The sequence below is a fragment of the Dipodomys ordii genome, unplaced genomic scaffold, assembly GCF_000151885.1.
Source record: "Dipodomys ordii isolate 6190 unplaced genomic scaffold, Dord_2.0 Scaffold30, whole genome shotgun sequence".
NCBI classification, from domain to species: Eukaryota; Metazoa; Chordata; class Mammalia; order Rodentia; family Heteromyidae; genus Dipodomys; species Dipodomys ordii.
Window position 1 is genome coordinate 358,809 of NW_012267246.1, and position 13,656 is coordinate 372,464.

The 13,656-nt window shown below is 37.3% G+C and overlaps 1 pseudogene; it reads right to left on the minus strand.

Moving 5' to 3' along the window:
• Positions 1-1,430: 1,430 nt before the first annotated feature.
• LOC105985536 lies at positions 1,431-2,343 on the minus strand (annotated as a pseudogene).
• Positions 2,344-13,656: the final 11,313 nt, after the last annotated feature.

Consider the following 13,656-nt stretch of genomic DNA (forward strand, 5'->3'; position numbering starts at 1 on the left):
CATAGATATGAAATCCAAGAAATTCCAAGTTTCTTCAGTACATGGAAAATAAACTAGATACTAAGATATTCTAAAGATGTCTTATACCCAGAAAATGGCAGAAATCATCAAGTAGCATGCAATATGAAAGATTATTAAATCTACTATATTTAAAAAGACTGAATGTTGGCATAACTGGCCTTTCCCTGGGTACTCACAATGCTGTTAAAACACCAGGTATTTTCCTTTTTAAAGCATTTTAATAAATTAGCATATATATTGTATATACTCAGTGTGGTGCATATCTATGTGTATGCATGTGTTTGTGTGTGCTGGAAATGGGTGTTAGGGGTGGAAGTTTCCTTAGCAGAATGACAGGCCTCTAGCTCATCACTGTGGGTGTCTGAGCTCTGCAGGGGAGGAATGGGCACCACAGTTCACTGTCATCCACAGTTCCTCCTCGGCTCTCCTCTCATCTGTCTGCATTTCTTTTGCTTTGAAACAATGAACACACCCTTCTCTTTTCCCACACTCAGGGCTGTCTGTTACTTTTTTCCAGTAATAGAAACCCAATTATAGAGCTAGGAAGGTGGCTTAGTGGTAGAGTGCTTGCCTTGTATGCATGAGGCCCTGGGTTTGATTCCTCAGCACTACATAAGCAGGAAAAAGCCAGAACTGTGCTGTGGCTCAAATGTTAGAGTGCTAACGTTGAGCTGAAGAGCTAAGGGACAGTGCCTAGGCCAAGAGTTCAGGCCCCATGACCAACCAAAAACAACAATAATAAAAGAATTTATTAACAGAAATGTGTTTCAAATTGTACACATAGTCCTTTCCTTTTATGGAAAAAAACATTCACAGGTGTTGTGCATTTATATGAATAAGATTTGAACAATTGCAGCAATTATGTTATAGAGGACAAGCATAAAATATTGTGGTTTGATGCACTTACTTTGTTTTCTACACGGATGTACCACTTAATATCTTAGTATTATCTATAGAAAAGTTAGACATATGATATAGCTTATATAGAAATGGGAATAATAACTTAATTCAGAGTAATTTTGTAACTAATATATGATCTATGTGAAATGCCTTGCCCAGTGTTAGAAACATAAGTTGGTTTTAATAAACCATGGGAAATGTTATTTTCATTATTGTTACCCTACAATCTTTGGAGACACACAATAGACATTTTAAAAGAGCTATTATTTTCACTCAGGAGTAAGATTCTTAGTATGTAACAAGTGAATGTATTTTCGTAATGGAAAGCATGGATGAGTGCTGTATAAAGTTCAACTTACAGGTGAAAATGTAGCTTAACTGGGCACAGAGAGTGGATTTTCTGATTATGTGAGATATCTAACAATTTTACCTTGGATTCACATTTTGATGAGTCAGGGTTTTTTTGTATTCTTGTTTTCTTTGAGGTGCAGGGATTTAAAATTAGAGTCTCATGTTTGATAGTGAGGCCACAGTCTCTTGATGGCATTCTTAATCTCTTTATTTCTCAGTGTGTAGATGGCTGGATTGAGGATGGGTGTGATGAGTGTATTAAGCACAGAAAGAAACCTGTCCATCCAGGTGGTATTGACTGATGCTAAAAAGATGACCATGCAGGGTCCAAAGAACATACCACCACAGCAATGTGGGAGGTACAGGTAGAGAGAACTTTTGATGCCTGTCTTTAGAATGAAAGAAGACAGTTAATATTATATACGTGTAGGAGATCATCAAAAGAATGAAGCAAGTTGTTGCATAAATGCCATTATTAGCATTTACCACTCTTCCCAAATTGTCTGTTTCCATACAGGCTAATTTCATAACCAAGGGCATATAACTGAAGAAGCTGTCCACTACTCTGGGTCCACAGAAGGGCATACCCAATATCGTGACCATTTTAATTAGAGAATGCAAAAAGCCAATCATCCATGCTATCCAAACCAAGCAGATGCACCTTTGCCTGTCCATGATGCTGGAGTAGTGGAGCAGCTTGCAGATGGCCATGGGTCATAACCTATCATCACGAGAATCGTCATCTTAGCCCCTCCAAAGAAATGCACATCCAGCATTTGGCTCATGCAGCCCCAAAGGAAATGATCTTGTTCTCCTGCAGGAAGTCTGTGGTCAGCTTAGGCATGGTTACTGAGGAGAGACAGAAGTTAACAAAGGAGAGATTAGCTATCAAGAAGTACATGGGCGAGTGGAGATGGTGGTCAGTGATGATCAGCAGCACCACAAAGAAATTTCCTACAAAAGTCAGCAGGTAAAGTATAGAAAATGGCAGTAGGAGGAAGATCTGCAGCTCCTCGGAATCAGTCCCTGAAAAATAAACTCAGACACCACCAACTGGTTTGCTTCCTCCATTTCTTACACTGTGTTCTCACAAGGTGGGAAGAGAATGTGGTGAAACAGAAGGGCTAAAACAGAAACAAGTTCTTAATGTTTAGGGTCCAATGAGTGGGAACAAAAGCAAACAAAAACCATAGCATTTCTGTAAACCTGGAATTTAAAATAAGTGGGTTTTTTTTCCATAATTGGTTTATACTCAGGGTCTTGTGCTTGCTAAAATGGTGCTCTACCACTTGAGTACTGCCCACCCAAATTCAGTGATTTTTGCAGTTGGATTTTGTGCCTCATGGCTAAGAAAGGGAAATATTTCACTATAGAAAGGCAAGTTAGTAATTTATATATATATGTATATATATATATATACACATACATATACATATATATATATCAGAACAAGGTATAAAGGTGTGAAAATGGGTAGTTAGATTTAAAATGTCATCAGTAAATGTTCTCTATCAATAGTTTTTCTAAGCCTTGTTTCTATCTCTTTTATAGAGAATCAGAAATAAATATCTTTAGTGAATGTCTACAAAATATATTTGGAACCATTTTATTTTTACCAGTGTGAAAAAATGGAAATCATCTAATGATACATAGCCAATCCTATCACATAATTCTGGGAAATAAATCTATTACTAAGGGATATGCATGAACAGCTGAATTCAGCCAAAGTTTACTACAACCTGTAGAAACTGTTCAGCAAATGACTAAAGACAGAATAATTGTTACAAAAGAGCCTGCTAATGTATGCTATTTCTAGAAATAAGTATAGTACTTATTTATGAATTTTCCCACTGAGTGTATTTCTGAAAAGCAATGTTTCCTCAGTCCGAGCAATGCCATTTGTTATTATTCATTGACTCACCCTCACATAATTTATAAGACTAGCTTAAATGAAAAACATGTGACAGCTACTTTCATTTCTGTCAGTCTTGTGAGATAGCTTAAATTTTCCAGGTTAATTTAACTTAAACTCTTCCTTTATGTTATTTAAATTAATCTCATGTAATCTTTATAAACCAGAAAAGTTCTTTTTTAATTAGTTCTTCCTTTTCTCCCTCCCCTTGCTTCTTTTTCTATCCTTCCATGTTTCCTTATTATTCCCTCCTTGTTTCTTCATTTCTTCTTTCTGTTCTATTTCCTTCTTTGTCTTAGTTTAACTGTCTGATATATAATAACTGTCTGATATATGATAAGTATTCCCTCATTTCTGAAACTGAAAATTTGTAAGGTTGTAAGATGTTGGTTGGTATGTATAACTACTATTTGGGATTTAGAAGTCTGAGAATTAGTTTGTTATATCCTCACAATTTTGGTAAATATATAAACTATATAACATATTGAGAATGGTAACATAGAGAACTACAGAAAAAAAATGCTTAAAAAACCTAAAAAATATTTTTAAAGTAGTCATTGTGACAAGCAAAACCCACAATGTGTGCTGTACTTATTGGCAGAATCCCTTTCTTTGGTGAGCAAGGTGGACAGCCTTGGCTTCATCTCACCATGGTATATACACTCTGAAAAGATGGCGGTGAGGCTGGGATGCTTCCAGACAGGCATTTAAATTGGGCCAAGTTTAGAAAGACTGTTACTTCCATATTCTTTAGGGAACATTAGCTTAAAACTTTCTCTGAGGTACATTGTTTCTGTGAACAAAGGTAGCAAATGAAACTCACTAAAAGCTGTAGAATAACAGGGCCTCAGGGAGACGGGGACAGTAAGAGTAACTGAAGTCATCAACCTGATTAAAATGCTGTGTGTTACCCAGCATACATTAAAAGAGTGAATGACCAGAAAGTAAGCCAATGAATGCATTATGTGGGTCCGAATGTGTGTGTAGGCAAATGAAGAGGGTAAACAAAGGTGACTGTTGTAAAAAGTATAGTAAAAATATATGAAAATAGAACAATAGAGCTAGTTGGAACTGGTTTGGCAAGGGAGATGAGGAAGAGTTATATAGGACCTGAGTCTCATCAAGGCATAGGATATGCATATATGGACATGTGAACATGAAATCCCCTTATACAACTAATTGATACTAATGGAAATGTGAAAAAAGTAAAAATCATTCTTTGAACTGAAGGCTTCCTATAATACTGCACCCTTTTCAGCACTGCATTCAAGTTAGCCTAGTTAAACACAAGTGACTATGGAAGACAAGAACATTAAGACAAGAATAACAATTATTGGTGCAGACATGGGAAACTATAGCCCTGGCACAGTGGCCAGATAATGAGCTGAAACAGCAGACCGTCAGGAAAAAGTGCAGAAGATCCTTAAAAAACTAAACTATAACTCACCAACTTTAACCAGAAATCCCACCACTGGGTATAAATAAATAAAGCAAATGGAATCAGAATTTTAAAGCGATATCTACACTCTCTCATTTATTTAAACCATATTCACATTAACCAAGATATAGAAACTATTTAGTAACTAGGAAGAGATGGGCCAAAGAATAAAATGTGGTTCAAACATATAAACCAGGAATATTCCACCTTAAATAAGAAGTGCTGACCCTGTAACAGCACTGAGGGGTCTTCAGGACACAATGCTGACCACTTCTCTGTCCTGTGACAGCACAGAGGGGTCTTCAGGGCGCCATGCTGACCCACTTCCCTCTGTGTCCTTGGCCAGCCTACTCCTGGTTGTCAGAATCCTATTCTGTTTCTAGTCATTCAGTGTTAACAATACTCTGCTTACAATGAGAGCATGCGTCCTTTCCTTCTATGTGTGTGGCTCTGGTCATTTAGCATACTATCTCCACACCCACCCATGTCACCAACGGTCTCATGCCCTTCCTTCAAAGCCAGAACAGGTATATAAATGTATATGCATTATATTTGCCTACATACATTGTACATAACCAGATGAATTTCCAGTGTCTGTATGGAAAGATGGGTTAAGATATATCTCCACAATGGCAAAACCAGTTAAAAGTTTTCTATAAAGTGCTCTAAGATACACATGAAGTCCTGTAAACCAGGTTTTTTTTTCTGTTACAAATAGTATACTATGTGAAGTTTGCAACATGAGACTGGAACTAAATCATTACAAATGTCTGTGATACAACTTTCTTTAGGTAAATCAGGAATTTTATTTTTAAAGCTATTTTCCCTTTTTAGGCTTGTCAACTAATTGTTTTCATTGTGACATTTTCACATACACATATAATATAATCATGATTACCCCTTCTTTCTCTTTCTTTCCTTTCTTTCTTTCTTTCTCTCTCTCTCTTTCTTTTTTTCTTTCTTTCTGTTTCTAATGAGCTTCTTTATGCTGTTTTAAATTATATTCACCTCCATCACCCTGCGTTCTCCTTCCCCCATTCTTCTGGTTTCTTCCACTCAGTTTCTCTTTTACACCGTTTTTTAATATTAATTATTATTGTATTATTTGAGGTCTACATTCCACATCTGAGTGAAAATGTGTCATTTGTATTTATGAGACTGACTTATTTTGCTCAATATGATCATCTGTTCTTCCATTAATTTTCCTGCAGATAACATAGTTTCATTCTTCTTTATGGCTGAATAATACTTCACTATGTATTTTCTTTAGCTGCTCATCAGTTAGTGGGCACCTAGGCTGATTCCACAGATTGGCTAATTTCAGCAACACTTTATAAGATGCATAGCTGTCTGTTGTACACATATGTGTATGTATGTCTTTATCTATATAATATATAGTGTATATGTGTGTGTATTTTTTTCTTTTGCTGGCCCTGGGTCTTGTACTCAGGACCTCGGTGCTCTTTTGCTCAAGACTAGTGTTCTACAACTTGATCCCTACCTTCACTTCTGAAGTTTTGGTATCTATCTATCTATTTATCTATCTACCTACCTATCTCAATCAATCATCTGTCTATCGTGTGTGTGTGTGTGTGCATGTGAGTGTAAAAGTCTCAACTAATATATTCTATAGCTGGAGTTTCTGCACTGGCAATAGGATGTCATTCCTAACCCAGCAACAGTCAGGTGATTTGCACTGTTGAAAGATGGAGGCCGTGGTACAAGTACCATCTACAGGTAAGTTTGCCTTCTCCACTTAGTAAGGAAGTAAAAGGAAGGAAAGTATTTCAGGAAAACAGAGCAAGTTTATTTGAACGTGAAAGGGAAGCTCGAAAGAGCCAGTGGACTCCTAGCAGATTACCTTGGGGCCTGGCGCAGGGCGGCTTTTATAGTACGGGCCCCTTTTCCCCATCCCACCCCCAGGCCACGATGATTGGTCCATGGCTCCTGCAGGCAGGACCCTGGCTCTTTCCATTGGTGTAGTGGGCACTCAGGGCATTGTGGGAAGAGGCAGTGTTTGAGCGGGAAGGAGCGCCTCCGCCGGACCCCGTGTGGCTGTGGGAACAGGAAAGGCTAGGTGGACATGCTTCTCCAGCCTCAGGTATGTCCGACCTGACTCCTAAGGCCCGCGCTTTATGTTTGAGTAGCAGCCCCACTTCCAGCTTGGTGGTGGTAGTCGTTTGGGAGCTAAATGGAGATGGGCTCGTGGGCCTCCCTGCCCGGGCCGCTCGAGCCAGAGCCTCTGCCGGATGGCACGGGTGGCCCGGGAATGGCGCCAGGAGCCTCGGCCTAGGCCTCCTGAGGCGCCCAGGACTGGACGGGCGGCCTGCAGACAGCGCGAGCCACGGATGCAGGCCCTGCACATGCTTCTTACACACGCGGTGGTGTGTGTGTGTGTTGTCAAGGCGCCGGCCCTGTACCCACTTCTTACACATGCAATGATGTGTGTTTGTGTGTTGTGGTTGTAAGACAGACTGGCTCCGGCAAGGACCCGTATATCTTCAAAGGTTTAGAACACTCTAGATGCCCCTGTCCTCCAGTAAGACAACTCTCCAGCGCGCAGCCTCTCGCAGCTGCGGAGACGACCTCCTGGCCAGCAGGAAATACATAGGAGAGTGTAAGTGACAGTCAGCGATGACTAAAAACACAATGAAGAGATTTCCCAGGATAATTCTCGAGTAGAGCAAGGAGAATGTCGACATGAGAAAATTAGTTTCCCAAGAATCAGAGACCCAGCAGCACAAACTCAGAAACCGCAGTCATTTAGTTGATCCATTACTGGGCAGATGGGCTGAGTACAGAAAATGATGAAAAGTCACGATTAGTGATACTGTTTTCCCCACTTACTATGCTACCTTGAGTTTATAATTGAGAGTTCAGTAATATTGAATTGGCTGAACAAAAAAAGTAAATGAAAAATTCAAATTGTAGAGAAAAGAATACAGAAAAAGAATAGAGTATGTATGGAGAATGAAAATTTTGTATATATTAGATGGAGGAAAATACTTTCTTTCATTTTGTTCCATGACATTTTATTGTTTCTTTTCCCTTACAAGGATTCATGAATATATTCTTGGAATACTTTCCTAGATACTTTCTGAATATAATAGTCTCACATGAAAGAAAGTACTTGCAATATATACTGTGCTGAATTTCTTTTTTCATTGATAAAATGGAAATTTAAAAGATTAAACTTTGTAAAAATTTTTTATGTTTTTCAAAACAAAAATAGAAAATTTTATTTTGGCACACATGCAACACACACACACACATACACTTGTATGTTTTAGTGGAATAAATTACAGCATTTCAGAGCATGTTTGCAAGGTGAGCTGTTCTAACCCAGCTTCCTGTTACCTACCCTTCTCTCCTTGTCCCCTCCCAAACTTTCTTAATCACTAGTATGTCTTGTTAGCCTTTCTAATTTTAAATTTTAGGTACTTTTCTTTCTACATGTAGAGTGATTTATTTAACATAAGACCTTTCATTTTTTGTTGTATATGATTGCTATAGCAATAAACATAGATATGCAACTATGTCTTTGGTGTGATACTTAGAGTATATGATAATTCTATTTTTAGTAGTTGTTTATTTTAGATTCTCCATTATCATTCTCTCCAATTGCTTTTTTAGTTTTAGTTTAAATTCCCACCCAAAGTATATGTGTTCCTTTTCCTCATCTTTTGGCTAGCATTTGTTATTACTTGTTTTTGATAATAGGTTTTCTAATAGGGATAAAATGCTATCTCATATTTTTATTATATTTCCCCAAAGGCCTGATAAGGTTGAGTATTTTTTACATATTTAGGGTCATTTGTATTTCTTCCTTTGAAAAGTTCCATTCATCCCCTTTGCTAATTTTTTGTTTGATGGCTTATTTCTGCAGGTTAAGAATTTAAAGTGACATAAATACTGATCCATGTCATACAGTTTTTCTCTGAGTAAAATATATACTCTAAGTGAAAACATATTTTCTTTTCTGTACAAATGCTTTACAGTTTCTACTCCAAGTAAAACATTTTTTTCTGTATAGATGCATTCTAGTTTGACATGATTTGTCCATGTTTGCTTTTATTTACTATGTTTTGGAGTTCTAGATAAAAAGAATAATTATCTATTTAAATGTCCTGAAGTATTTCCCTGTTTTACTCTAAACATGCATGTGAGTGCATTTGGGTTCCGGTTGTAGGTTTTTGTTAGGTTACCATGTTATTTAAGTTGAGATTTCTTGCAAAGCTTAGCCTCGTAGCACATAATTATCATAGTCTATGCATGGATGTCAATATTAATGCATAAAAAGTAAAGCTCTCTTAATAAAAACAAAATTATATAAAAATATGATGTTAATAGACATTTATTTGTTATTAATTTTGGCAGTCATGGGGTTTTAACTCAGGCCTTGCACTTGCTAGGTTGATACTGTATTACCCGAGACATACCTCTTGCCTTGATTTTGGCCAATTATTTGAAACTTATTGTCTCATATATAGTGAACCTTTTCTGACTAGGCTGGCCGTCACCTTCATTCTTCCAGATTTCAGTCACCTAAGTAGCTCAGATCACAGATGTGAGCCACCAGCACTCATTCCATAGATGACATTTGTTATGTGCTTCCTCCATTTTTTATTTTGTATTTTTTAAATTTATTTTTCTTTTTTGGTTGTGGAACTTGAACTTGGCTTGGGCGCTGTCCCTGTACTCTTCAGCTCAAGGCTAGTGCTCTACCACTTGAGCCACAGCACCACTTCCAGTTTTCTAGTGGTTTATTGGAGATAAGAGTCTCACGGACTTTCCTGCCTGGGCTGGCTTTGAACTGTGATCCTCAGATCTCAGCCTCTTGAATATCCTCCATTTTTTAAATTACTAAAATTTCTGCATCTATCCCATATTCTTGAGTTGGATATACCTTGTAACTAAATGGGCTATGTCTTTAATCTTTAAGGCCAAGTCTCTAAGGGCATCCTGAGATGTGAGACACCATGATACATGCTCATTACTGGATTACGCCGCTGTGCTGATAAGCATAGGCCTCTTCTGATAATATGCTGGTGGCTGTTCAAGTAGCCTGCAGTTAAATACCCTTCAATGTGTTGTGTTCTTTTCTTTATCGATAACATATTTGAAAAAATTGAAATAGCTGAGGACTGGCTTAAATTCAAGTGATAGATATCATATCTAGCAAGCATGAGGCCAGAGTTAAACCTCAGTACTACCAAAAGAAAGATGAAACATATAAAACATTGGAATTGTACAACCTCTTTAATTATTCCCCCCTTTTTTGTTAAATCCAAGCCTTTATCAGTAGTCATTTATTTTTGGTTAATTCAACACACTTAACGGTTCAGTCAGATGCCATGTTCATAGAAACATTGGATCCTGGATGCTTTACATAATAGCTCTTTAGTCATTATTTGAATTTATTTCTCCACAGGATTAATTCTGTCTAGTTTTTGTGTGTGTGCCTTATATCAGTATCTCCTTTACTCTTTGGCTTTATGTCTTTATAGTGCTATTCTCATTACCTGCCAACAGAAATTCCATTTGTTCATGCTATAAGCTGAAATTCCATATTAAGATAGCACCATATGGCAAATCAAGACAGTTACAGATTTCATCAACCAGTTTTCACAGTTCCATTTTCTTGGGTCATTGATTCACTGAATACTGAGCATGTGGCTCAGAACTGCTAAGTGAAATGGAAATAATCATCTTTCCTGGCAAGCTTTGCTAGCAAAGCGGGGGAAAACTTTCTTTTTTTTTCCTTTTCTTTTGTCAGTAGTGGGGCTTGAACTCAAGGCCTGGGCACTGTGCCTGAGCCTCTTCTACTCAGGGCTAGCACTCTACCACTTAGAGCCACCAGTTTTCTGGTGGTTAATTGGAGATGAGTCTCAAGGCCTTTCCTGCCTGGGCTGGCTTTGAACCTCAGTCCTCAGATCTCAGACTCCTAAGTAGATAGGATTATAGGCATGATCCACTGACACCCAGCTCCAAACTGTTACATGTTGAAGGTATTATCTTGATCTAGTTTTTCTTTTATTTACTCTTATTATTTCTGAAGGTATTATAACTATAGTGCTCTACAGTGCACATAGTACAAATGATACAGTGAAAAATTTGAAAGGGCTTAGCACCCAGTAGGTATGTTGTTATTAATGTAAGCCAGAATTTTTTCTCTTTTTAAATTTCTTCTAGTAATGTGAGAAAACAAAATAATAGTTTGTTTTGTTCATTTTAAATCAAGCTTCCTGTTAATTCAGCCAAATACAGCATGATCATTTCTAAGCTTTCTCTTGCAAAACACCCCTCCTACATTGCATGTTTAAACTTTTCACTATTGCATAGGGGTTAACTTCTACTCTGCAAACCTTTAGTTTTGGATGTGACTCAGAGATCTATCATATTTGTTTAATTTAATGTGTCAAGTTATCCATTTTAAATTTTACCTGTTTATTGAATTACAAATCTGTAGTTTTATCCTTGGAATCCAGAATATTTATGTTAAAGTTGGTGTTATATATACAGATAAAATCCCACCTCTAGCTTCAGTTAGCCAATAGAAACTGAACTCAATCATGGAATCAGGTCTAGTGCACTAATGATTATCTTTACAATTCTTATACCCAATATGGACATCTGGCACACTTGTCTGTGTAACACATATCTTTCCCAGGTACATAATTTTATATTCAGTTCTTTAATTATACATGAAGCACTAAATAAAGAACAATGACCTTAAGATTACTACCAGGAAGGATTAACAGTTTTCTTTGCTATGGAAAGTTTTTATTTGGCCTTCCGTTATGAAGGAGAGTTTAGCTGGGTACAGTATTCTTGGTTGATTTTGTTTGTCTTTAGGGCATGGCATACATCATTCCAGGCTCTTCTTGCTTTGATTGTCTCTGCTGAGAAATCTGAGGTGATTCTAATTGGTTTCCCTTTATAGGTGATTAATCTTTTCTCCTTGACAGCTTTAAGGATCTTTTCCTTGGTCTGAATTGATCCTGTGTGGATTATAATCTGACAGTGGGATGTCCTATTCTGGTCTGTTCTATTTGGAGTTCTAAAAGCTTCTTGTATCTGAATAGGCCTATCTTTTTGCATGTTTGGGAAGTTCTCTGCTAGGATCCTGTTAAATTTCCTAGACCATTAACTTCTGTTTCTAGGTGCTCCTCTACACCCGTTATCCTCAGATTAGGCCTTCTGATGGTGTCTTCCAAATGTTGGATAGATCTATCATATTTCTTGGACTTGTCTTAGATGGTTGTATGTTCTTTCTCTATAATATCTAGGCTGTCTTCAATCCCCGAGATTCGATCTTCTGCATGGTCTAACCTGCTGTCAAGACTTTCTACTTTGTTTTTTATCTCTTTTCCTTCTAATTGGTCAGCTTTGATGGCTTCAAATTCTTTGTTGAAGCTTTGTTTTAGATCTTGTATGGACTTCTTTACTCCCTTAATTTGGTGTTCAGTGTTTATTCTCAAATCACTTAGTTGATTGGTTATGGTTTCCTTGGACTCCCATTCCTTCTGTTGGGTTCTATTCAGCATTCCCTTTGTGATCTCCCTGACTTCCTTCAGCTCTTTGTTAATGGATTCCATGAATGCCGTTATTGATCTTTGTGTATTCTCATCCTGCTCTCTCAATTCCTGTACTACTCTTTGCTTAGCTTCCTCACGTTCACTCCATTCTTGTAGTTCTCTTTGAGTGTTCTCAGCCTGTTCACGCCATTCCTGCCTTTCTCTTTGAGTGTTCTCAAGCTGCTCACACAATTCCTGTATCAGTTTTTGAGTAGCTTCCTCACGCTCATGATATTCCTGTATTAACCTTTGGTTTGCCTCCTCTCTCTCCCTATCACGCTCATAGAGTCCTTGTATGTTTTCAGTCTTTTCATTTACCATGTTTACCAACAGTGTTTGTAGAGCTATTAGGGAGCTCTCCTCTGAGTTATTCATTATCTGCTCTGTCACCTGATTATCATGAGTGGGAGTTGAGATACCCAGACTTGCCATTTTTCTAGTGTGTTTCCGGCTTACTCTGCCCATTTGGGATGAAAGTAACACTAGTTTTGTGCTAGAACACTATCTTAAGGCAAGCATCAACCAAAGTCTATAGTTGCACAGTCAGTAGTCTGCAGGTACAGTCTAGTTCAACAGATATATCTAGTCAACATCAAACAACTATATATTAATGGGTTACGAACTGCAAAGAAGAATTTGGCAAACCACAAATTATTAGGTTTAGGGAGAGATGTGGGTAAAAATAGGAATAGAGAGATGTGGGAAGGCTCAGGAGAGTTAACTTAAAAGTCCTAATTTCAAATCGGGAAATAGGTTGGATAGGTTGAAAGTAGAGAGAGAGAAAAAAGAAGAAAGAGAAATAGAAAAAAAGAAACAAGTAAAAATAGAAAAGAAAAAATTAAAAATTAAAATGTTCAATGCTTAAAAATTATGCAGATTTGAAAATGATACATTCAGAGAAGAATGTGGATATAATGAGAGAAGGGGAGGGATATAAAGGAGATGTGGATAAACTAAAAAATAAAAATGCTTAAAATATTATATAGGTATAAAGATGTAGTACTGCTATTAAGGAATTTAAGTTTAAGAGGTTTTGAATTGAGTAATAAATTTCTGGATTAAGTGTGTACACAATGGGGGATGAGGTCTAATAATCGACTATGGTTGTATCTGAGGATGTGCAGAACAGCAGTTAAGCCACACAAAGAAGAACGAAAGAGAGGAAAAGGTGAAAAGAATGAGAAAGAATGAAAAAAAAAGATCAGAAGTTCAGTAGAGCTAAACAAAAAAAATAATAAATTAAAAAAATCTTTAAAAGAAAAAAAAAGAAAGAAAAATGCACACACACATATACCCCTAAAAAATTATAAGAGGAAGAAAAAAAAGTTACTAGAAAATAATTTTTTTTTTTTGGTCCGATCATGGGGCCTGAACTCTGGGCCTGGGCGCTGTCCCTCAGCTCTTCGGCTCACGGCTAGCGCTCTACCACTTGAGCCACAGCACCACTTCCGGCTTTT